The sequence below is a fragment of the Pelophylax lessonae genome (genome assembly GCF_965119305.1).
Source record: "Pelophylax lessonae genome assembly, chromosome: 10".
NCBI lineage: Eukaryota > Metazoa > Chordata > Amphibia > Anura > Ranidae > Pelophylax > Pelophylax lessonae.
The window spans coordinates 148669691-148692486 of record NC_138777.1 but is presented as its reverse complement, the minus strand read 5'-3'; the positions used below and the strand labels follow the sequence as shown (position 1 = coordinate 148692486).

The window sequence follows — 22796 nt, the reverse complement described above, 5'->3', positions numbered from 1 at the left end:
CCCTCAGTCTTCATTCTCCCATTCTTTAATCACAGTCATCCCGAAACCGGCTATGAACCCATCCATCTCAAACAACTATAGGCCCATAGCACTACTGAATTCTGACTACAAGATATTCACGAAAATCCTTGCTAATCGCCTCTCTCATCTACTCTCTAAACTTATAGACAGAGACCAAGTAGGTTTTGTTCCAACCAGACACACGCTGAAGACAACACTAGGAGCACCATAGATTTAATCACTATGTTAAATAGGGTTAAACGCCCCGCTCTCATTCTTAGTCGCGACGCCCAAATGGCATTTGATAGCCTAAGTTGGCCTTATATGTTCGATACGTTGTCTAGATTTGGATTTGGAGGCCCTTTGATTTCGGCATTACAAGCCCTTTATACAAATATGTAAAATGTGGTCCCTGCGCTACCTTGGAAGGGTCTCACTACTCACCCTAATGCTGCTAGTACATTAACTGACACCAAATAAGACAGTTATCACATATAATGTAAGGGAGGTTGTACTGCGCTTTAGGGATTGCTCGACCAGCGATTATAATAAGACTTTGGTTATATATCCACTTATCTCCACTAAATCCTTATTTCATAAAAGTGCATAGGACGATATATGTATACTTCTTCAACAGGTACCTTCTATAGTAATACTATCTTAAAGTGCTGATGTGACCATTAATCTATATAGAGGGTGAGAAAGGTAATTTATGTGCTCCACAGTGATTGGTGTGCTTCAAATAATATCCGTATTCATAAATTTGGTAATTAAAAAGGTGTTAGTGTCAATATATTGGTAATTCTAAAAGTGCTCGTGTCCCACTTATATTGGATAATAAAGTGCTTATAATATACAAAGTGAACAAGTGCGTAAACAATAAACCACTGTGTATGGTAAAATACTAATATTCCTCTTCTTATTAAATAGAGTATAAATGAATATTTTTAACATATTCTATATGAATCAATAAATACAAGTGTCCAATAAAGTTTCTCGTGCACATAAGCCAATATAAAAAGTGCTTCTCAGTGGGTAAATAAATAAATAAATTCCAGTGTCCGATATAATTTCTTGTGCAAAATAAGCCAAAATAAAGTGCTTCTCAGTGAGTCCAATTCTTCCTCCACCTGATTTTTCGTGTCCCAGATCCTTTCAGTGAAATCACTTCCAAGAGCTCTAAATGCTCACCTCAATGAGGTCAGTAATACGCCCGTATCACTTGACCATAAATGGCTGTGGTTATGGATCCTTTGTTCCAACGCCGTCCACTTTCTCTTGGGGTGATCCTTATATCTCCTTGTTGAATTCCCTGAGGAAGTCACCTGACATTCGTGACGTAACGCGTAGGAGGAGGAAATGCCGGGAAGTGATGTGACGGAGCGGGACAGAGATCCCCGAACACGCTACGCAGATAGAAGCGGTCTTATATGTGAGTTTACTATATATCTGCGTAGCGTGTTCGGGGATCTCCGTCTCGATAGCTTCTTGGACTTCGCAGGAGGCACCGGGCAGATGGTCGGAGATCAAGATGGTCTCCCTGTTTCCACCCCTGTTCCTTGATATGGTCCACCTCTTCCTCATTAGACCCTAAACTTCAGAGTCTTTGCCTAGCTTCCATGTTTTCTGTTAAGATCTGGCATACCTGTGAGAACCAGTTCTCTCTCCTCGCCATGCCCCCCATTTAACTAATGTGCTCCTCAACCCCCCTCCTCCCTGATAGTCTGCCATTATTCAAAATGTGTGCGCAGGCAGGTCTTTTTCAACTTCACCATTATGTTCATCAACTTACTCGTAGGTTCTGCACCTTTGCAGAATTACAATCAAAACACCATGTTTAGAAAAAGGCTTTCTACCAATATCTCCAAATTAAGCATTTTTTCTCCTCCTTATTGCCTTCGCTAGTTCTGTCCAAACCCACTGCATTTGAACTTCTATGTGCTAATGGCCTTCATCAACTTCACCTTATAGCTTCTATTTATAAGATCCTTCATGAAGCCACTCCACTATCCCTTGAGTTATATGAGGAAATGGTCCTCCATTCTTCAGAGTCCAATCCCCATCCCTGTTTGGGATAGAATGCGGTCATCAACGTCTAAGATTTCTAGATGCGTGGCAGCCTATAAAATACTACTGTTCTGGTAAAGAACCCCAGAAGTTCTTCATTGCCAAAATCGTCTCCTTTATGTTGGCGTTGTTATACCTTTTTCGTCCTCGGTAATGTCTCTGCTCCAACAGGTTCTGGATTTTTCTTTCCCCTTGGACCGCTACTTCTGGCCTTCCCTTCCACAGGTAAATTCTCAGACAAACTTGCCTCATTTATTCTACTGGCAGCTAAGCGGTTGATCCCACTACATTGACTATCAACCAACCCACCCGATTTAACCCAATTACTGAAGATTATTGCTGAAATATGCAGGATGGAATATTTGACAGCTCTGGTGGGTGACACCATACCTCACTTTAACAAGACATGGGATGCCTGGGATACCTCATCTTTTGGTTCCCCTCTGGGCCCAACTTTGACAGAGGCCGCAGGGGCTGCTGCCTCTCTGTTTCATTGACTGCCTCTCGCACCCCATGCCTTGGCTCCCCCTTGTATAACTTGTGCTTTAGGTTACTGTTACCATATGCTTCTAAGGTCATGCTAAATTGGATTATATTTTTTAATAGCTCATGATTTCTTCTCCTTTTCCCATGCTTCCCTTTCCCAATGGTTTTCTTTAGTCCCCCCCCCCCCCTCTTTTCACTTCCTCTCCCTTCTACTTTGTGCAAGGTTTAGACTCCTTGGAGTCTCATATGTTTTGTGAATCTTTGTATTTGTATCCATGTTTGTTACGTTCCTTTGGGACCCATTTTGTATATGTTTTTTTTTTCAAAAATCTTTAATAAAAATAAAATATATATTATTTATAATGAGCTTAGACAGCTGGAGATTGCAGGGAGGAGTATCAGCAATATACTGATCTTCTCAGTGACGTGCTGTGAATGGGATATATGTCACCAAGTCTAAGCCCCTGGAGGACAGGCAGGTCGTGCTCCCAGCACAGCCAGAAAAGGGACTATGGTTGGAAGGATGTGCTTCTATGCCTAGCGTGGTCAGTTTAAAATGGGAAAGCAGGGGGCGTGGCTTGGCGCATGGAGCGGGGAGTCACACTTCACCTAGGCTCCCGGTCCTCACAGCCTAACAGGGCTCCTCGCAGCGGGGAACCTGGCTTTTACTGCTCACAATGGGGAAGCATCAGCTGAAGGAGCAAAAAGGACCAGGTGGCAGCCGCTCCAGAGGGGATCTTGGACAGTTTTTCATCCGATTGGCCACAGCTTAGAGGCGGCCTGAATCCAAGATGGCACCAGCCCGTTCGGAGTCTGCACTGGAGCCACAGGTGAGTGCTCATGATGGACATGATCCCATTGAGGTCCCAGGCCACTCACTAAGGCATTTCAGAAGTTATTCATACACATCCCTGGGCTCTACAGATGGATGGGATATAGAATCCCAGCATTCCTACATCACAGCTCTCCCTACTAAATCAGACTTTGAACAATATTTTAAAAGGATGGAAAAAACATAGAAAACAGGAGTTATCTGAACTAAAGGGGGATATTGGGATCAGGATTGAGGATGTTGAAAATACCATGGATGATCTGTGTAGCGGTTCAATCCCAAGAGAAAACCCTCAATTCCCATACCATTATGTTCCAACAACTCTCCTACCAACAAGAGGACATAGAAAATAGGAACCGCCGCAATAATATCAGGATATGCGGGATTCCAGACACTGTAGAATCCAAGGACCTGCATGTAGCAGTTACTGCCATCTTCAACCAACTACTTCACAAAGATAAGGATGACCCTATTGAATTGGACCATGTCCACAGGACCTCGGGCTCACGCAATTCTGACCCGACCTTTGTACACGACACCCTTTGCAGGGTTCACTTCTATAGGGAAAAAGAGGCCATCATGCGGGCTGCCAGTTCTCAAGACACTATCTTATTCAATGATCCCCTATCATGCTTCTGTCTGATCTCTCGCCAAACACTGGCCATGCGCAAAGCACTGAGGCCTCCAACGCAGCTCTTACAGGAACGCAAAATCAAATATCAATGGCGTGTCCCCTTCCCTCAGAGTGCACCATGAAGGTAAAACCACAATCTCTTGCACCCTTGGAGATCTCCCAACCTTCCTCAGCACCCTGGAGCTCCCACAAGTTGCTATACCTGACTGGCTTCTCCCCCCTACTACACCAGGCCTACCCTTTGCCCCTCAATGGCAGAAACAGGGCTGCAAGTGCAGAACCAGGTCACCCTCCCTAAAAGGCACCTAATGACTGATACAGGCCTGTGCTCCACTCAGGGTATCCAATAGTTGCAGGCCCCCGTCCTGCTGTGATCTGGAGTTGGGTTTTCTGTTTTCCGGAAGTTTGCAGTTTTAAGTTTGAAGATCAAAAGTTTGTCCGCCTTAACTGTTTTGTATTATTACTATTCCCTGAGCCCTCATTCTATTCTATTCATCTTCTGAATAGTCCCAGAGACATTTCATTCCTCTCCTCTAACGATAGAGGTGTATGTTCTATGTTGTGAGCTACTGTTTTTATACCAATTTGTTTGAACATCTCCCCCCGCTGCTATTATCAAGTGCCTAACCTCCCCTCAGTATGGTTTTTCTTTTTCATTACATTTTTTTTCCTCTACACTGTGGACTGGGGGGCTCTGGAGCCACTGTTCCATGAGTCTTCTGCGTACCCCCATTGGCTGTTCAGTGCTGGACAATGCACTGTTTTCTGTTTAGCCACAATTTTCTATATCTACTTTTGTATGTTTTTTGTATTATTGGTATTATAGAGCCACTTAGAGGCCATGTTGAGTGCCTGTATGCATGTGCATCATTTGACTTTTCTCTCTTTGCCGCCATTAGTCTCCCCTATGTGTTGCTCCTCTTTTTGGGTCCTGGGCGGGATTTGGTGACAGAGAATTTAGATGGTACATCTTTCCCTTCCCTTTTGTTCCTCTGCTGCATATCTCTTCCCTCCCTTCCTCTTCCCCTTCTTGTCTTCTCTTTCTCGCTCTCCTCCTTTCTCTCTAGTTGGGACATGTGGAACCAGGGGAGGCCTGTGATTTTATGTTTTTCTTCCTATGATGCCATGGCTGGTGACGTGACAACCAAAAGCCCAGTGAGCATGTACTCTTTTAATTGCCGTGGGTTCAATACACCCTTGTAGATAAGGCGGGACGGTATGTCTTTCTAAAACTGAAATATAATGGTTTTCTCTTCACAGTGGCCAATGTAGGAATAGGCTTGGTTCCTCTCCACCGTTCTCACCAGACTTTCGGAGGTACATGCCACACTGTAGGGGCTGACTTCAGCATCGCCCTGTCTCCTTCAGTCGATACCTCCTCCGGTAAGTTTTCTGTTCCCATCGCTTCACTTACACGTATTAAGTCACTCTTACACACTAATCATTTGGTGAATGTATGGCGTATACAGCATCCCATGGAAAGAGACTACAGCCATCATTCAGTGGCCCATAACACATATGGCAGGTTAGATTTTTTCCTCATCTCTCAATTATTGCTATACACTTTCATACAAACTGTTATATTCTCCGTGTTGTGAGAGACACAGGACTCTGGAACAACGGATGTTTATTCATGTTTATTCAGTACTCTCTGTACAGCATTACAGGACAGCTCTGTATATCAATACATCTCTACATGTCTCCAAGATGGCCACTCTGCCCCTTGACCCTTGTCATCACTCCTGGGCCAGCCTTAAAGTGACAGTACATGTGAAACCCTTCAGATATAACACCTTCGATCCATCCCTAAAAAAAAACAACAAAAAAACAAAAAACAAAAAAAAACAACAAAACGAGGACATAAAACAGTAACTCATAATTGTCCAATACAGTTCTCCAACTCAGGAGATTTACATGGCTTCTTCTGCGTCCGGATGTGAGAACAACTTCCAGGGAGGCTACGGGGAGAACATGGCAGTGGATCACTTTCGGTGGGCCCGTCGAAAGTCTCGTAACCACTCTTGCATTTGAAACCGGTCAGGAGGGCGACAGTGTCGTTGAGGACGGGCACCCAGGCCGGAGGAAGCAGGGCTGGCCGGAATGGACACCCGCGGGGCCAAGAGGGGATCTCCTAGCTCAGAGGGTGAACAGACCTCTGGACCAGGGCTGGAGGGCTCTGTTGGAGCTGAGTTCAAAAGTTCAGAATCCCCCCAAGCATCAGTCTCAATGCCAACGTGCTTTGAAGTTTCAAAAAATAAACCTCTTCCCTTCTGCTCTGGGGGTTCAATGCCACTGTATCTTTCACAGCCATTTCCATCAATGAAGCTATCTCAATTGCCTTTGTAAGGGTAAGATCTTTCTCTGTTGTTTCTCTGTTCTCTTTTGGCTAGACTCAATATTTAGTCCCATGACAAACTTATCCCTCAGTGCAGTTGGTAAATACTCCCCAAAAGAACAGGTTGAGGCTAGTCTGCGAAGGGCGAGCACATGAGCCTTAATATCTTCACCCGGCTGCTGCTGCCGCTGATAGAACCTGAATCTTTCTGCAATCTCTAGTGGTTTAGGCTGGAAGAGATTCCCTAACAGTGTCAGGAGCTCTGCCAAAGTCTTAGTTGCTGGTTTTTCAGGGAAAAGGAGATCCCTAAGAGTGTCATATGTCCTAGTACCAACCAGTGTCAGAAATACTGCTACTTGCCTGTCGCCTGGGATGGCATTTGCAGCAAAATATTGTTCTAGTCTCTCAATCCAGGAGCTTCACGTTGTCTGTTCTCCATCAAATTCACTTAATGTCCCGATCAATGACATTTTCCTGCTGGGCTCTGTGGGTGTTTGTATTCAGCTGACAATCCAGAGTTTTTTTTTTTTTTTCTTTTCCTTTCTCACACGGATAGTAACCTTGTAAATCCCATCCTCGTCGCCACTGTTATATTCTCTGTGTTTATTCAGTACTCTCTGTACAGCATTACAGGACAGCTCTGTATATCAATACATCTCTACATGTCTCCAAGATGGCCAGTCTGCCCCTTGACCCTTGTCATCACTCCTGGGTGGAGCCAGCCTTAAAGTGACAGTACATGTGAAGCCCTTCAGATATAACACAAACCTCCATAGGCCATCTCCTTTGGTCAGACCATGCCCCAGTACAACTGAAAGTTGCACAACCTCTGACCATTCATAAGGGTACATCTTGGAGTCTTAACGATAATCTCCTTAGGGATTTTGTCTGCTTGGCAGAGGTCACCCAAACCATCCAATACTTTATTTCAGATCATGCCACGGATTCCACTCCCCCCTTACACAATGGGAGGCTCTAAAATGCGTCGTTAGAGGTATCCTTATTCAGCAGGGCTCCTGCTTGAACAAGGCAAGAACAGCTGAGATCAGCCGTTTACTCGCCACTATTGCGGCTCTGGAAACTGCCCACAAAAAAGATCTGGCGCCCTCCACATATGTTGCCCTGTCCAATGCTCGCCGAGCTTTGCTCCGGCTCCTGTACTCTCACTCGCTGATTGCCCACGACAAAGCATGTACACATCATTACTCCTTGGCAAACAAATGTGGCAAACACATGGCGAAGACTCTTCACTCCAGACCCCCACGTCACACTATTGCATTTGTCACAGATCCCATTAATGGCAAACACCACAATACACACGGTATTTCATCTTCTTTTCAACAACACTACTCCCACCTCTACAATCTGCCAACCAACACGCCAGTAAACAACCTTGCTTCCTTGCAAGACAACATGCGGACCTATATCTCAGAAACCGCGCTTCCAACGATTGACCCACTGGCTGCCTCAGATTTGGATAAACCACTTTCCGAGCTCAAATTCTTGAATGCCATTAAGGGTCTGAAAGTGGGTAAAGCCCCTGGTCCTGATGGGTTTACTCCCAGATTTTATAAGACTTTTGCGCCCCTTCTCACTCCTATACTCCCTAAAGCCTTTATATCAATTGATGATATCCTGCCAACCTCAAAAGATCTGTTAAAAGCTAACATATCCATCCTCCCGAAACCTGGCAAAGATCCCTCACAATGCAGCAGTTATCATCCAATGTCCTTGTTGAATATTGACATTAAACTTTTTGCGAAGATACTCGCCAATCGCTTATCCCCGTTGCTACCTGGGGTCATACATAGAGACCAAGTGGGCTTTGTTCTGGGCCGCGAAGCGAGGGATAACACGACCAAAACAATACATCTTATTTCCTATATTTAACGTCAAGGATTGAAAGCTTGTCTCCTGTCCTTTGTTGCCGAAAAGGTGCTTGATAAAGTCAATATGCGAGTTCTACGCCTCACCCTGGAGCAATTGGGCCTAGGAACCATTTTCATTACCAAAGTGATGTCCCTCTATTCTCATCCCACAGCCTCTGTCCTTGTAAATGGCTCTTCATCTGACCCATTCCGAATTTCTAATGGTATTCGCCAGGGGTGCCCCCTCTCTTTGTTATAGTGATAGAATACCTGGCGTGCGCCATTCGACAAAACAACTCAATACAAGGTATGCTTACTCCTTCTTACCATCATAAAATGTCATTGTCTGCTGATGACCTGTTAGTCTACATACAGAACACTCACACCTCTCTCCCCTCTCTATTTCACAAATTTACTAGATTTGGGTCGTTTGGCAATTTCAAACTCAACATCTCCAAGACCGAGGCCCTCAATATGTCCCCACCGGAAACCACGATGTCCCAACTTCGTTCTAATTTTTTCTTCCAATGACAATCTAAAGGCATTTCGTATTTAGGAATTACGATCCCAGCTGATTTATCTAAATTATATCCCCTAAACTACGCCCCCTTTTATCTCGGATTAGAAAAGACCTGGAGTCATGTGGAAACACCTCATTGCCTTGGCTGGGCTGCAGCAACATTTTAAAAATGGATACCTCACCTAAATTACTTTACCTTTTTCAAACAATCCCCATCGTAGTCCCCAAACCATTCTTTTCTTCCTTACGGTCTATTTCTATCTGCATCATCTGGAACCGGGGTCTCTCGAGGGTTAGATATAAATTACTTACTATCCCAAATCCACAGGGAGGGGCGGCTGCTCCAGGCTTCCAGCTTTATCATAAAGCCGCTATAATGGCGCGCATTGTAGAATGGTTTCCCCGACCCTTCACGAAGGCCTCCACCATGGTTGAACAAGACCTACCCAGTAGACCATCAAGCACTTCTGTGGGGCTATAACCAAGAATTGTCTCATCTGCACCCTATCTCCCCGCTGACACATTCCGCACTCAAACTCTGGTACAAAAAGGGACTATGCTTTATTCTTTCATCTGATCTGACGCCATTCTCACCATTATTTGATAACCCGGCCTTTCCCTTGGGTGGTGACGCCACTATAGTCGGTGCATTCACCTGAGACTCCTGGCTGGTTGCACATCGCTTCATACACCCCCAACAGGGTGTGCCGGTCACCTCTCATGGAATGCCTGATTGGCTGACCTCCCTACATCTTGCGTCTTTCTCTAAATACCAGTCTCTTTCCTCTAACATACATCGACCACTTACAGAGTTTGAACGACTGCTCTCTCCATTAAATACCCGGACATCTTTTATCCTCCCTATATTGCCCACTTCAGACACTCACTCAACCTGATTTACCTGCCTACACTGCGTCATGGTCTAGGGACTTGGGTAGGACATTCACCAGAACTGAATGGCAAACCTCCTTTCTTTTCACACATAAGTCCTCCATATCATGCTACACACAAGAAAAGACCTTTAAAATAATCTCACAATGGTATAGGGACCCATCGACACTACATAAAATCTTTCCTGCCCCCCCGGACTCATGCTGGCTTTGTAACAGAGCAACCGGAACATATTTGCACATCTGGTGGGAATGCGAGGGGATCCGACCCTTCTGGAATCAGGTATTTACCGTTTATAATACAATCTATGATGACACTTTGTTACCTACCCCAGCAATTGCTCTCCTCTCAATGCAACCTGGCCCTACGACTGCCCAAACACGGAGCTTACTATGCTTCTTTTTGTCGGCAGCTCGTTAGCTTTTACCATTATATTGGAAGACGGAAAAGACACCACCTCCGGCCGCCTGGGTCTCAACAATGAATGACATATGCGTATGGAAGAGATATTGGCACGGGATAACAATTCTGCTAAATTTATGGCCCCATTTCTTGTTTGGACCCATGTCTCCTCATCAAACTCCCTTAAATATGCTTTCCTCTTCATATATAAATGCTTTTTGTTCCCTACATTGACCTACGTGGTCGGGGGTTCAGATGTAGCCTCTCCTGGTTCCATCGTTCATGACAGTTTCATACTTACAGAATGGCACACCTCCCGATACCTTTGCTGTACTCCCCCCCCCCCCCCTTCTTTTTTTCCTTTCCTACCCCTTACTCACACTGAAGGACTCACTTTTCTTACAGACCCTTTTATCTATTACTTAAAACGGATCACTTCCCTCCTCTCTCCTCCTTTTATGAATGGCAGATGACAATTAAAATCAGCACAGCACCTTGCTTTACTCCAGTTTGGGCGAGGAGTGATGGCTCCTGCTCGCTTAAAGTGATAGTCTGTTACCGGTTTACTTGAGGTTTCAAAATATTAATGCTTACAGACGCGTCATTTTGGAGTTGTTGACCCTTAATTATTTCTCCAATCTTTAAATACTACGAACTGTATTGTCTGTAATACATGACTTGTTTAATAATGATTTGTTGACAATAAAAATATTTTCACCTCTAAAATGGGAAAGCAGAGGGACTAGCAGATCACCGGCCATTTCACACAAAGGAAGCAATACAAAGAGAACAGGATACTTTAACACAAGTACACAGTAAAATAGACATATCATGAATATGAAATGTTGGGGTAATGAACACTTGGAGGAGAGATCATAAAAACACAGGGGTGGGACCGGTGTGCCTTGATGAACTCAGAAAAAGGATTTTACAGTGTGTACAAAAAAATATGATTTTTGTAAGATCTTACCGTAAAATCTTTTTCTCTGAAATCCAATCGATAGACGCAGCCTGATCATCAGCTGAATGGGTTATGCTGCCCCCCTGCAGGAGTAGTCTAGGCAGTACAAAATTTTACATGTACACACCCACGGGGCTGTCCCCGCAGGCATAACCCACCGGTGAAGAAAAAAATCATCCCCAAATAAGAGGTTCAAGTGCTGAGTCTGTCGATGGACTCCAGAATAAAAAAAGATTTTAAGGTAAAATCTTACAAAAATCCTATTTTCTCTATCGTCCATCGACAGACGCAGCCTGATCTTCATCAGCTGAATGGGACATCACAAAGCAGTGTAGGCATGAGGGGTGGGAAGAACGCAACCGGAAAGTAACGTAAATTCCAAAAGGCTAAACTTAACCAACTGGGTAACATGAAGCTCAACCAAACAACAAGAGCTCACTCAGGTAAAGACCCCTAAGAAAAACAAAAACATTCTCTTACGAAACAGCAGCCTGAAAAACCTTGCGGCCAAAAGAGACATCCAAAGATGCCAACAAATCTACCTTGTAGAATTTAGTAAACGTATGCACAGACGACCAAGTCGCTGCCTTACAAACTTGTATAACCGAGGCCTCATGGCGAAAGCCCAAGAGTAACTCAGCGCTCTAGTAGAATGCGCCTTCACAGGGAAAGGAGGAACCTGACCCTTGATGGAATAAGCCTGAACAAAACCGTCTGCCTGATCCATCTCGAAATGGTCGCAGCAGACGCAGACAAACCTTTGCGAGGACCTTCCGTAAGAACAAAGAGTTCAATTCTCTAAAGGACTCAGTAACCGCCAAATAAACTCTTATCGCCAGGACCGCATCCAGGGAGTTCAAGGCAATTTCCTTGGGATGCTTAGTCTTAGGACATAAGGAAGGCAACACAATGTTTTCATTAAGGTGAAAATCAAACACCATCTTAGGGAAAAAAGACGGATTAGGTTGGAGGACCACTTTATCCCTGTGGACCACCAAATAAGGTGGACAGGACAGCGCCGCCAACTCAGATACTCTCCGAGCAGAAGTAATAGCCACTAAGAAGGCAACCTTCTGCGACAAGGAAAGCAGAGAAATCTCCCTAATGTTCTCAAAAGGAGGCTTTTGAAGAACAGACACCATATTGACATCCCACGGAGGTAACAGGGATCGCCTCTATGCCTCAAACCAGAAATGACTGTAGATGTTGATGTATTCCACTTAGACCACTGGGGTCCCCTGCCAAAATGTGTTTATTGTAAGTAGGTCTCCCGCTATAGTGTGTTTATTAAGGTGTTGTGTGTCTTTGTCCCATTGTATAATTTCCCTAGCATGTGCCTCTTCGGTGTGCATTCCCACTGTCCTATTGTTTCTGTCTGTCTGCTAGTACTGTCCCCTCCCCCTAGGCTGGTTTAAGTGCCTAGTTAATTAGCGCATGTTAAGTATATCACTGTAAGTTATCAGCTGCTAGAGGGGGAGTATCATAGTTTATGTTCGTCGTTGTTTAGGTATGTTAAATAGATTTCTGTATACAGTTCCCTTTGCATACAATAATGTGATCAGGCTCACCTGACCTGGTGTAATATATATTCTGTGTGAGTTTCCAATAAACAGTTCCAGTTCTCACACAAGCTATTTCCGGCTAGTCTTGTATGCTGCGGCTATAATATCTGGTTAGTATGTCCAGACTGGAGGAAGCGGTACACCGACGGAAGCACTTAAGCGGGGTGCTGGATGGTTACGTCACGGTTGTGTCCAGGGCAAGGCCTAGGTGCTCCAAGTGATGCGTTGGGAGTCAATGTAGATTTTTGTAGGCTGAGTATTCAAGTGAAGGCTTGCAACAGTTGAGCCATACTGAAACGTGGTTTCAATATCAGGTCATCCAGGTATGCCACAACGTGAACACAATGAGAACAAAATAAAGGATAGGCCGGGGGCCAAGACCTTTGTGAAAATTCAAGAGGCCAGACACTTCAAATGGGAGAACTATATATTGCGCGGGGTACAAATGTAAACTTTCCAGAAACTTTGAAACCACAAAAAAAAAGAAAAAATTTTCCCCTGTTTATTTCCCGGATAAAATTGAAATTTCTGGGAAAAACTGAAAAACAAAAATTCACAGTGGAGTAGTTTTACAAATTGAAAGTCATTTCGTTGCACTGGGGACATGAAATGCGGTATATATAAAAATATTACTGTAAGTTTAAAATAAAATATACAACTCATTCAATTCAAGAAATAAAATTAACTTGCTTTTTAAAATTGTATTTCTTATTACAAATGGAACAAGAACATTTCAACTATACACAAAAAAAAAAGGTAACCACCCCCTTATCCTCATAATAATTTAAAAGCTTCCTGTCAATATGCATTTTCAGTTATTGGGGGAAGAGACACTAGTGCTGATGTCAGGCCACTGATACCAAGTCGGTAGTGGCACCCATTGTCATATTGTTTTATGATTTATTTATATTTGGCTTTTAACATACACATCCAATAAATACTACACTATGGAGAATTCATCTGGCTCCTGGTGAGCTTTGTTTACCATAGCTACAGTATCTCACAAAAGTGACTAAACCCCTCACGTTGTGTAAATATTTGATTATATCTTTTCATGTGACAACACTGAAGAAATTACACTTTGCTACAATGTAAAGTAGTGAGTGTACAGCTTGTATAACAGTGTAAATTTGCTGTCCACTCAAAATAACACAACCATTAATGTCTAAACCGCTGGCAACAAAAGTGAGTACACCCCTAAGTGACAATGTCCAAACTGGGAACAATTAGCCATTTTCCCTCCCCAGTGTCATATGACTCATTAGTGTTACAAGATCTCAGGTGTGAATGGGGAGCAGGTGTGTTAAATTTGGTGTTATCGCTCTCACTCTCTCATACTGGTCACTGGAAGTTCAACATGGCATCTCATGGCAAATAACTCTCTGAGGATCTAATAAAAAAAGAATTGTTGCTCTACATAAAGATGGTCTAATCTATAAGAAGATTGCCAAGACCCTGAAACTGAGCTGCAGCACAGTGACCAAGACCATACAGTGGTTTAACAGGAAAGGTTCCACTCAAAACAGGCCTCGCCATGGTCGACCAAAGAGGTTGAGTGCACGTGCTCAGCGTCATATCCAGAGGTTGTCTTTGGGAAATAGCCACATGAGTGCTGCTAGCATTGCTGCAGAGGTTGAAGGGGTTGGAGGTCAGCCTCTCAGTGCTCAGACCATATGCCGCACACTGCATCAAAATAGTCTGCATGGCTGTCATCCCAGAAGGAAGCCTCTTCTAAAGATGATGCACAAGAAAGCCTGCAAAAAGTTTGCTTAAGACAAGAAGACTAAGGACATGGTTTACTGGAGCCATGTCCTGTGGTCTGATGAGACCAAGATAAACGTATTTAGTTCAGATGGTGTGAAGTGTGTGTGGCAGCAACCAGGTGGGGAGTACAAAGACAAGTGTGTCTTGCCTACAGTTAAGCATGGTGGTGGGATTGTTATGGTGTGGGGCTGCATGAGTGCTGCCGGCACTGGGGAGCTACAGTTTATTGAGGGAACCATGAATGTCAATATGTACTGTGACATACTGAAGCAGAGCATGATCCCATCCCTTTGGAGACTAGGCTGCAGGGCAGTATTCCAACATGATAACGACCCCAAACACACCTCCAAGACGACCACTACCTTGCTAAAGAAGCTGAGGGTAAAGGTGATGGACTGGCCGAGGCATATCTCCAGGCCTAAACCCTATTGAGCATCTGTAGGGCATCCTCAAACGGAAGGTGGAGGAGTGCAAGGTCTCAAACATCCAACTGCTCTGTGATGTCGTCATGGAGGAGGGGAAGAGGACTCCAGTGGCAACCTGTGAAGCTCTGGTTAATCCAAGAAGGTTAAGGGAGTGGTGGAAAATAATGGTGGCAACACAAAATATTGACACTTTGGGCCCAATTTGCACATTTTCACTTAGGGGTGTACTCACTTTTGTTGCCAGCGGTTTAGACATTATTGGCTGTGTGTTGAGTTTTTTTGAGGGGACAGCAAATTTATACTGTAATACAAGCTCTACACTCACTATTTTACATTGTAGCAAAGTGTCATTTCTTCAGTGTTGTCACATGAAAAGATATAATAAAATATATACAAACATTTGAGGGGTATATTCACTTTTGTGAGATACTGTATATCTGGATGGCACGAGTTGCTGAACAGCCTATTCCACAACAGATGGCAGATCTACACGGAGTGTGTGTTTGCTGCTGTAACGGCAGCCAGGTTTTCTGTTAAGTGTCCATTTCCCAGGGGTGTGGTGGTTGATTCCAGAGCAATGTACTGGATCACTTCTTCACTTTTCAAGTCACCACTAATTTTTTGTGCACATCTTTGCTCTGAACTTTGCGCTTTCACCAATGGGACTGTGCATCTAAATCTATATTTTTCACTATAGTGGTTTTTTTATTGCCGATTTTCATTCAAGATTGGACTTCTATATATAATTTTTTTTCACTTTAGCACTTTTTTGGATTTTATTATATGTTGTCCATTTATAACCCAGTATTCATATTTCATTGTTGTTCATTCAATTTTGGCGCCTTTTAAGATTATTTATAAGTTTGGTATATTACTTATATATGTCAGCTGCCACCCCACCACAGCGCAGAGATACACCTTTTTTATTTCCATTTTCAGTTATTGACAACAATGATCCAGAAGCATATATTGCTCTTGCAAGAGCTTGATCAATTTTCTCCTGATTTTCAGATGTCATTTTATCTAGGAATTAAGGTATTGTGTATTTTTGGGAGGCAGTGGTTTGCACGCAATACTTCTTTACTTTAAGATGCTGTGAGGATGAGGCACTTCCTTTACTAAAATGTACTAAAACTGGTGCAGCTGTGCATAGTAACCAATCAGTTTCTAGGTGTTATTCTGTACCAGTTTTAGTAACTCTTCCCCTTGTGATGATCAAGAAACAGCATAAATAATGTTTCTTGAATGAGAACTCTGCTACTTGCACTTTCATTATGGTTCTTATTTAATTCCAAGTTACATAGTTGCATAGTAGGTGAGGTTGAATAAAGACAATAGTCCATCCAGTTCAACCTGTGTAGTGTGTGTGGCTGTAATCATCTCACATAGCCCTGAATGTCCTGATCCTTGAGATGTACGTCTAAGAGTCTTTTGAAAGCCACCATACTTCCCGCAGAAACCACCTCTTGTGGTAGAGAATTCCACAATCTTGTAGCCCTAACAGTAAAGAACCCCCCACGTTGCCTGAGGTTAAAACGCTTCTCCTCTAATCGCATTGTATGCCCTCGTGTCCTCATGCAATCCCTTCGACTGAACAGCTTTTTTTCTAAGCTGAGATCCCCATTGAGATATTTATAAATTGCCATCATGTTCCCTCTCAGGCGTCTCTTCTCCAGGGAGAATAAATCGAGCGATTGCAGACGCTCTTCATAATTAAGGTCCTCCAACCCCCTAATCAGTTTAGTTGCCCTTCTCTGGACTCTCTCCAGCTCCAACACATCCCTCATGAGGACTGGCGACCAGAACTGGACAGAATACTCCAGATGCGGTCGGACCAGAGTTTTATAAAGTGGAAGGAATATAGTCGTATCACTGGAATACATCCCTTTCTTTATGCATGCTAATATTCTGCTGGCTTTGGCAGCTGCCGCTTGACATTGCATGCTGTTGCCTAATCTATCATCAACCAAGACTCCCAGATCCTTCTCCATTTTTGATTCCCCCAAGGGTTCCCCTCCTAACGTGTATTGTGTTTTTATGTTTTTAGTCCCCAAGTGCAAAACCTTACACTTTTCCACATTAAACCTCATTTGTCATGTCGTTGCCCACTCATTTTGTCCAGGTCATTCTGTAGGATATCTGCTTCATGCTGTGCAGTTATTGCCCTGGCCAATTTTGTGTCATCTGAAAAAATTGATAACGAACTACTGATCCCGTCCTCAATGCTGTTTATGAATAAATTGAACAAGGCTGGTCCCAGGACTGAGCCCTGGGGCAGCCCGCTTACTACCTCAGACCAGTCTGAGTATGCGCTGTTTATTACCACCCTTTGGACACGCCCTTTTAGCCAGTTCCGTATCCAAGAGCAAACCCTGCTGTCGATACCTGCAGACCTTATTTTATAAATTAAGCGCTTGTGGGGAACTGTATCAAATGCCTTAGCGAAATCCAAGTACACCACGTCTACTGGTCTGCCCCTATCTAGCTCACAGCTCAACTCCTCGTAGAATGTTAGGAGATTGGTTTGACAAGAACGCCCATTTGTAAACCCGTGCTGATTACTGCTGATGATGTTGTTGTCTTTAGCAAACTCTACGATATAGTCCCTTATCATCCCCTCCAGAAGCTTACATACTATTGATGTCAAACTGACAGGCCTATAATTTCCCGGGATATGCCTCTGCCCCTTTTTGAATATCGGAATCACGTTAGCTTTCCTCCAATCCCCTGGTACATTTCCTGTCCTAATACTGTCAGCAAAGATCAGGAACAGTGGTCTAAATATAACCTTACTGAGTTCCTTGAGTACTCTCGGATGTACGCCATCCGGGCCTGGTGATTTGTTTGTGTTTAGTTTATCCAGCCTTTCCCTGATTTCACCCTCTGTTAGCCATAGTGGCAAGCCCTGTGTATTACTACTAACCATACAGTCATGGTCAGTGTACCCCTCTTTTTCCTGTGTAAAGACTGACGAGAAAAAAAGCATTCAGCACGGTTGCTTTTTCAGTGTCCTCTGTAACCATCCTCCCATCATCGTTAATTATGTGTGCAATATGCTCTGCCCTAGTTTTTTTGCTGTTGATATATTTAAAGAATTTCTTTGTTTTTTTTTACTATCCTCCGCTATTTGTCTCTCAAAGTTGATTTTAGCCATCTTGATTTCGTGTTTACTTTTCTTATTTGCCTCCTTGTATTGCTCGAAAGCCGATACTGTGCCCTCTGATTTCTATTTCTTGAAGGCCAAATTTTTTCCCCTAATAAGTTTTTAACGCTACGGTTTAGCCAGCCAGGTTTGGCTTTGTCTCTTCTAAATTTATTTCCCATAGAAATGCACTGCAAGATGCATTTGCTTAATATGTTCCTAAAGCATTCCCATTTTTCCTCTGTGGTCAGTGATCCCAGGGTTTGGTCCCAGTTTACCCTTTCCATCAATGAGTACAATTTTGAAAAGTTTGCCCTTCTGAAGTTTAGGGTTCTTATGTTCCCCACTTGCTTTGTTATATTGTTATTTACACTAAATGTGATCATCCTGTGATCGCTAGAGCCCAGGTAGTCCTGGACTCCTACCTCCGAGATTATGTCTGGGTCATTAGTGATCAATAGATCCAGGACTGCGTTTTCTCTAGTCGGAGAGTCCACCAACTGTGACATGTAATTATCCTGCAAGGTTTCTGTGAATACACGGGCCTTCTGTGAGTGTAGTCCCCTGTTCCCAGTCAATGTCGGGATAATTGAAGTCCCCCAATATGATGACTGATCCCAGTTTTGCCTATTTACCCAGTAGTGCTAAAAATTCCAGCTCTACTTCCTCCCCTTGTTTAGGTGGCCTATAGCAAACCCCCACAATTACTTTTCCCTTTTCTCCTTCCCTATGGAGTTCTACCCACACAGATTCTAAATCCATGCTCGTCCCTTCCGTAATGTCACTCCTCTCTATCACCTTTACATTGTTCTTGACATAGAGACATACCCCTCCCCCTCTTTTTCCTACCCTGTCCTTCCGGTACACCGAATACCCTTGGATATTGGCCAGCCAGTCGTGTGAGGGGTTGAACCAAGTCTCTGTTATTCCCACAAGGTCTATGTCATCCTCATGTACTAACATTTCCAGCTCATCCATTTTATTAGCTAGGCTCCTGGCATTAGCATATACCCCTCTTAGTTTTACGGAAGTTAAACGTGATTGGTGGTTATGTTTATTCCTGTTTGGTCTGAGGTTTTCCCGCACAGACCTGCCAATTGACATTATGGTGTTATGTAAATTAAGTTGCGCTAAGTATGATCAATGGAGGTATAAAGTCCACAAAGTCCCAACAATGATTGAAGATGACAATATACTGGATGTAATCCTAGACCAGACTCCCTTAAGGGTATACGCTTACCAGATTAAGGTAAGAAAGAAGCGGATGTTCTCTTATGTCTTGTCACCTTGATAGAAGATCCAGGCACGCGTGAGCAGTAGACTCAATGGTCATTGGATCATGAAAAAAATTTAAACATACGCAATAGCGTAAAACCCAACAACTAGGTAAATTATCACCTCAGTGTGACTTATAAATTGGAGTGTGTATAAATAGAGCCACCACCAAGATATACTGGTATTAGTGAGCTAATGTGAAGAAAAAAATATGAGATATATACCCCTTACCAAAGATAGATAAGGGTATATGCAAAAAACAATTAATGTGTTCCAGTTGAAGTTGCCTCTTACCAGATGACAATATTCAAAAGCCCAAGTGAAAAGAAACAATGTTGAAGAAAATAGGTGTTGAACCATCACCAGCTAAATCAGCCTCTTACCAAATGGAAAATAAAGACAAGTGTGTACAGATCAATCCAATGTGACAGCAGGATTCAATGCCAAAAAGCACCAGCAGGGGTCGCCTCTTACCAGATAATTATTTCAGCAAAGCCTGTATAACAATCAGTATAGGTGGCCCGAACATGGAATCGAAAGACTGGTCCTCGGAAACATCCAAAGATTCACCAATCAAAAAGAAAGGAAGAGGCTCCCATAGCGTAAAACCATACAATTTATTCAGGTAAAAAATGGGGTACACTTACAATAAACCAGGAAGGGTTGAGCAGATAATGTACAGTCGCCGGCCGGACAGCTTCGCTCGCCCGCACTCTCTAGGTCGCGATCGGATGACTTCAGTACGCCGTGCCCTGCCGACGTTTCGTCACAGATGACGTTTTCAAAAAATTTTTAATTATCTGGTAAGAGGCGACCCCTGCTGGTGCTTTTTGGCATTGAATCCTGCTGTCACATTGGATTGATCTGTACACACTTGTCTTTATTTTCCATTTGGTAAGAGGCTGATTTAGCTGGTGATGGTTCAAAACCTATTTTCTTCAACATTGTTTCTTTTCACTTGGGCTTTTGAATATTGTCGTCTGGTAAGAGGCAACTTCAACTGGAACACATTAATTGTTTTTTGCATATACCCTTATCTATCTTTGGTAAGGGGTATATATCTCATATTTTTTTCTTCACATTAGCTCACTAATACCAGTATATCTTGGTGGTGGCTCTATTTATACACACTCCAATTTATAAGTCACACTGAGGTGATAATTTACCTAGTTGTTGGGTTTTTACGCTATTGCGTATGTTTACATTTTTTTCATGATCCAATGACCATTGAGTCTACTGCTCACGCGGGCCTGGATCTTCTATCAAGGTGACAAGAGATAAGAGAACATCCGCTTCTTTCTTACCTTAATCTGGTAAGCGTATACCCTTAAGGGAGTCTGGTCTAGGATTACTTCCAGGATATTGTCATCTTCAATCATTGTTGGGACTTTGTGGACTTTATACCTCCATTGATCATACTTAGCGCAACTTAATTTACATAATTCTTTAGGGTGTGGTCACACTGGAAGTTGCTGCTGTTTAATTTTAATTCACATCCTTTAGTGCGGTTAATTCCCCCTTTATTTACTATAATTGACATTATGGACCTACTGTCGCTGCTGACCCTACAACTGCCTTCAGTCCTTTGCTCCCTCCTGACTGACTCTTCTTCTGAGCCCTCCCCCCCCATCTCCTAGTTTAAAAGCCCCTCCAACTTGGTGGCCCTCTTTCTCCTAAAAAGAGCTGTACCGTCGCCATTAAGGTGCAGCCCCTCCTTACTAAAGAGCCGGTAGCCGAATGAGAAGTCAGCCCAGTTCTCCAGGAACCCAAACTCCTCCTTCCTACACCGATTCCTCAGCCACTTGTTAAGTTCCCTAATCTCCTTCTGCCTCTCTTGTGTGGCGAGGTACAGGCAGTATTTCAGAGAAAACCACCTTGGAGGTCCTATTCCTCAATCTATTACCTAAGTCCCTGAAATCGTTCTTTAGGATCCTCCACCTTACTTTTACTTTTTCATTAGTGCCCACATGCACCATGACCGCTGGGTCATCCCCAGCCCCACACAATAATCTGTCTGCCAGATCCGCGATGTGCCGAACACACAGGGGGGACACTCCCCTCCCCCTGCCAGAACACGCCGATCAGCGCTCACAGCATTTGTCTGCAAGTGCTGATCTTTGTGGGACTTACGAACAAACTGGACTTACGAACAAGATACTGAAACAAAACTAATTTGTAAGGAGGGGACTTACTGCAAAGGATGGAGCCCATAAGCAAACTAAATTGGAGCCTTTTCCCTGCAGTACCCCCTAGTGACAGAAATGTGTCTCTTGTTTGAGAACTGCATTGAGAAGTACAGTGTTACTTGAATTATATTCCAGAATTTGCTTGTCTTCAGCTGAGAGAACTTTCAATAATTTCAGACTTTACCTAAAGTCTAAGAAATCTTTCATTAAGGTTTTTCATTTTATAAAGTTTATTTACCAAGTCATAGACAAATAACGGCTTTGGAAAATAAATAAATGATAAAACAAATTTGGAGGAAAAAGGTTTTTCCCCCTCCAGGTTTTCTTTTTTTTTTCTTGTTTAACCTAACCCTTAACCTTATTTTGACACGTAAGCCCTCAAAACTAACCTAATAACTCTTGATCTAAGTACAGTGCATCCGGAAAGTATTCACAGCGCTTCACTTTTTCCACATTTTGTTATGTTACAGCCTTATTCCAAAAGTAATTAAATGTATTATTTTTCTCAAAATTCTACAAACAATACCCCATAATGACAATGTGAAATAAGTTTGTTTGAATTCTTTGCAAATTTATTAAGAAAAAAAAAAAAAAATCCCATGTATATAAGTATTTACAGCCTTTGCGCAATACTTTGTTTAAGCACCTTAGGCAACAATTACAGCCTCAAGTCTTTTTGAGTATGATGCTAAAAGTTTGGCACGCCTGATTTTGGGCAGTTTCTCCCATTCTTCTTTGCAAGACCACTCACGCTCCATCAGGTTGGATGGGGAACGTCGGTGCACAGCCATTTTCAAATCTCTCCAGAGATGTTCATTCAGGTTCAAGTCTGGGCCACTTAAGGACATTTACAGAGTTGTCTCGTACCACTCCTTTGTTATCTTGGCTGTGTGCTTAGGGTTCTTGTCCTGTAGGAAGATGAACCTTCTCCCCGGTCTGAGGTCCAGAGTCAAGGATGTCTCTGGACATTGATGCATTCATCTTTCCCTCAATCCTGACCAGTCTCCTAATTCCTGTCGCTGAAAAACATCCCCACAGCTTGATGATGCCACCACCATGCTTCACTGTAGGGATATTATTGGCCAGGGGGGTGAGCCTGATTTCCTCCAGACATGACACTTACCATTCAGCCCAAAGAGTTTAATCTGTGTTTCATCAGACCAGATTATATTGTTTCTTATGGTCTGAGAGTCCTTCAGGTGCCTTTTGGCAAACTCCAGGCAGGCTGTAATGTGCCTTTTACGGAGGAGTGGCTTCTGTCTGGCCACGCTACCATACAGGCCTGATTGGTGGAGTGCTGCATAGATGGTTGTTTCTCTGAAAGGTTCTCCTCTCTCCACAAAGAAAAGCTGGATCTCTGTCAGAGTGATCATCGGGTTCTTGGTCACCTCCCTGACTTAGGCCCTTCTTCCCCAAAGCTCAGTTAGGCCGAGCGGACCACTCTAG

General features: G+C 43.3%; 1 protein-coding gene across 1 annotated transcript in view; it reads right to left on the bottom strand.

Moving 5' to 3' along the window:
* PACS1 (phosphofurin acidic cluster sorting protein 1) overlaps nucleotides 1-22796 on the bottom strand; it is a 550726-nt gene that overhangs the window by 147472 nt on the left and 380458 nt on the right. The gene's annotated exons all lie outside the window — the stretch shown is intronic.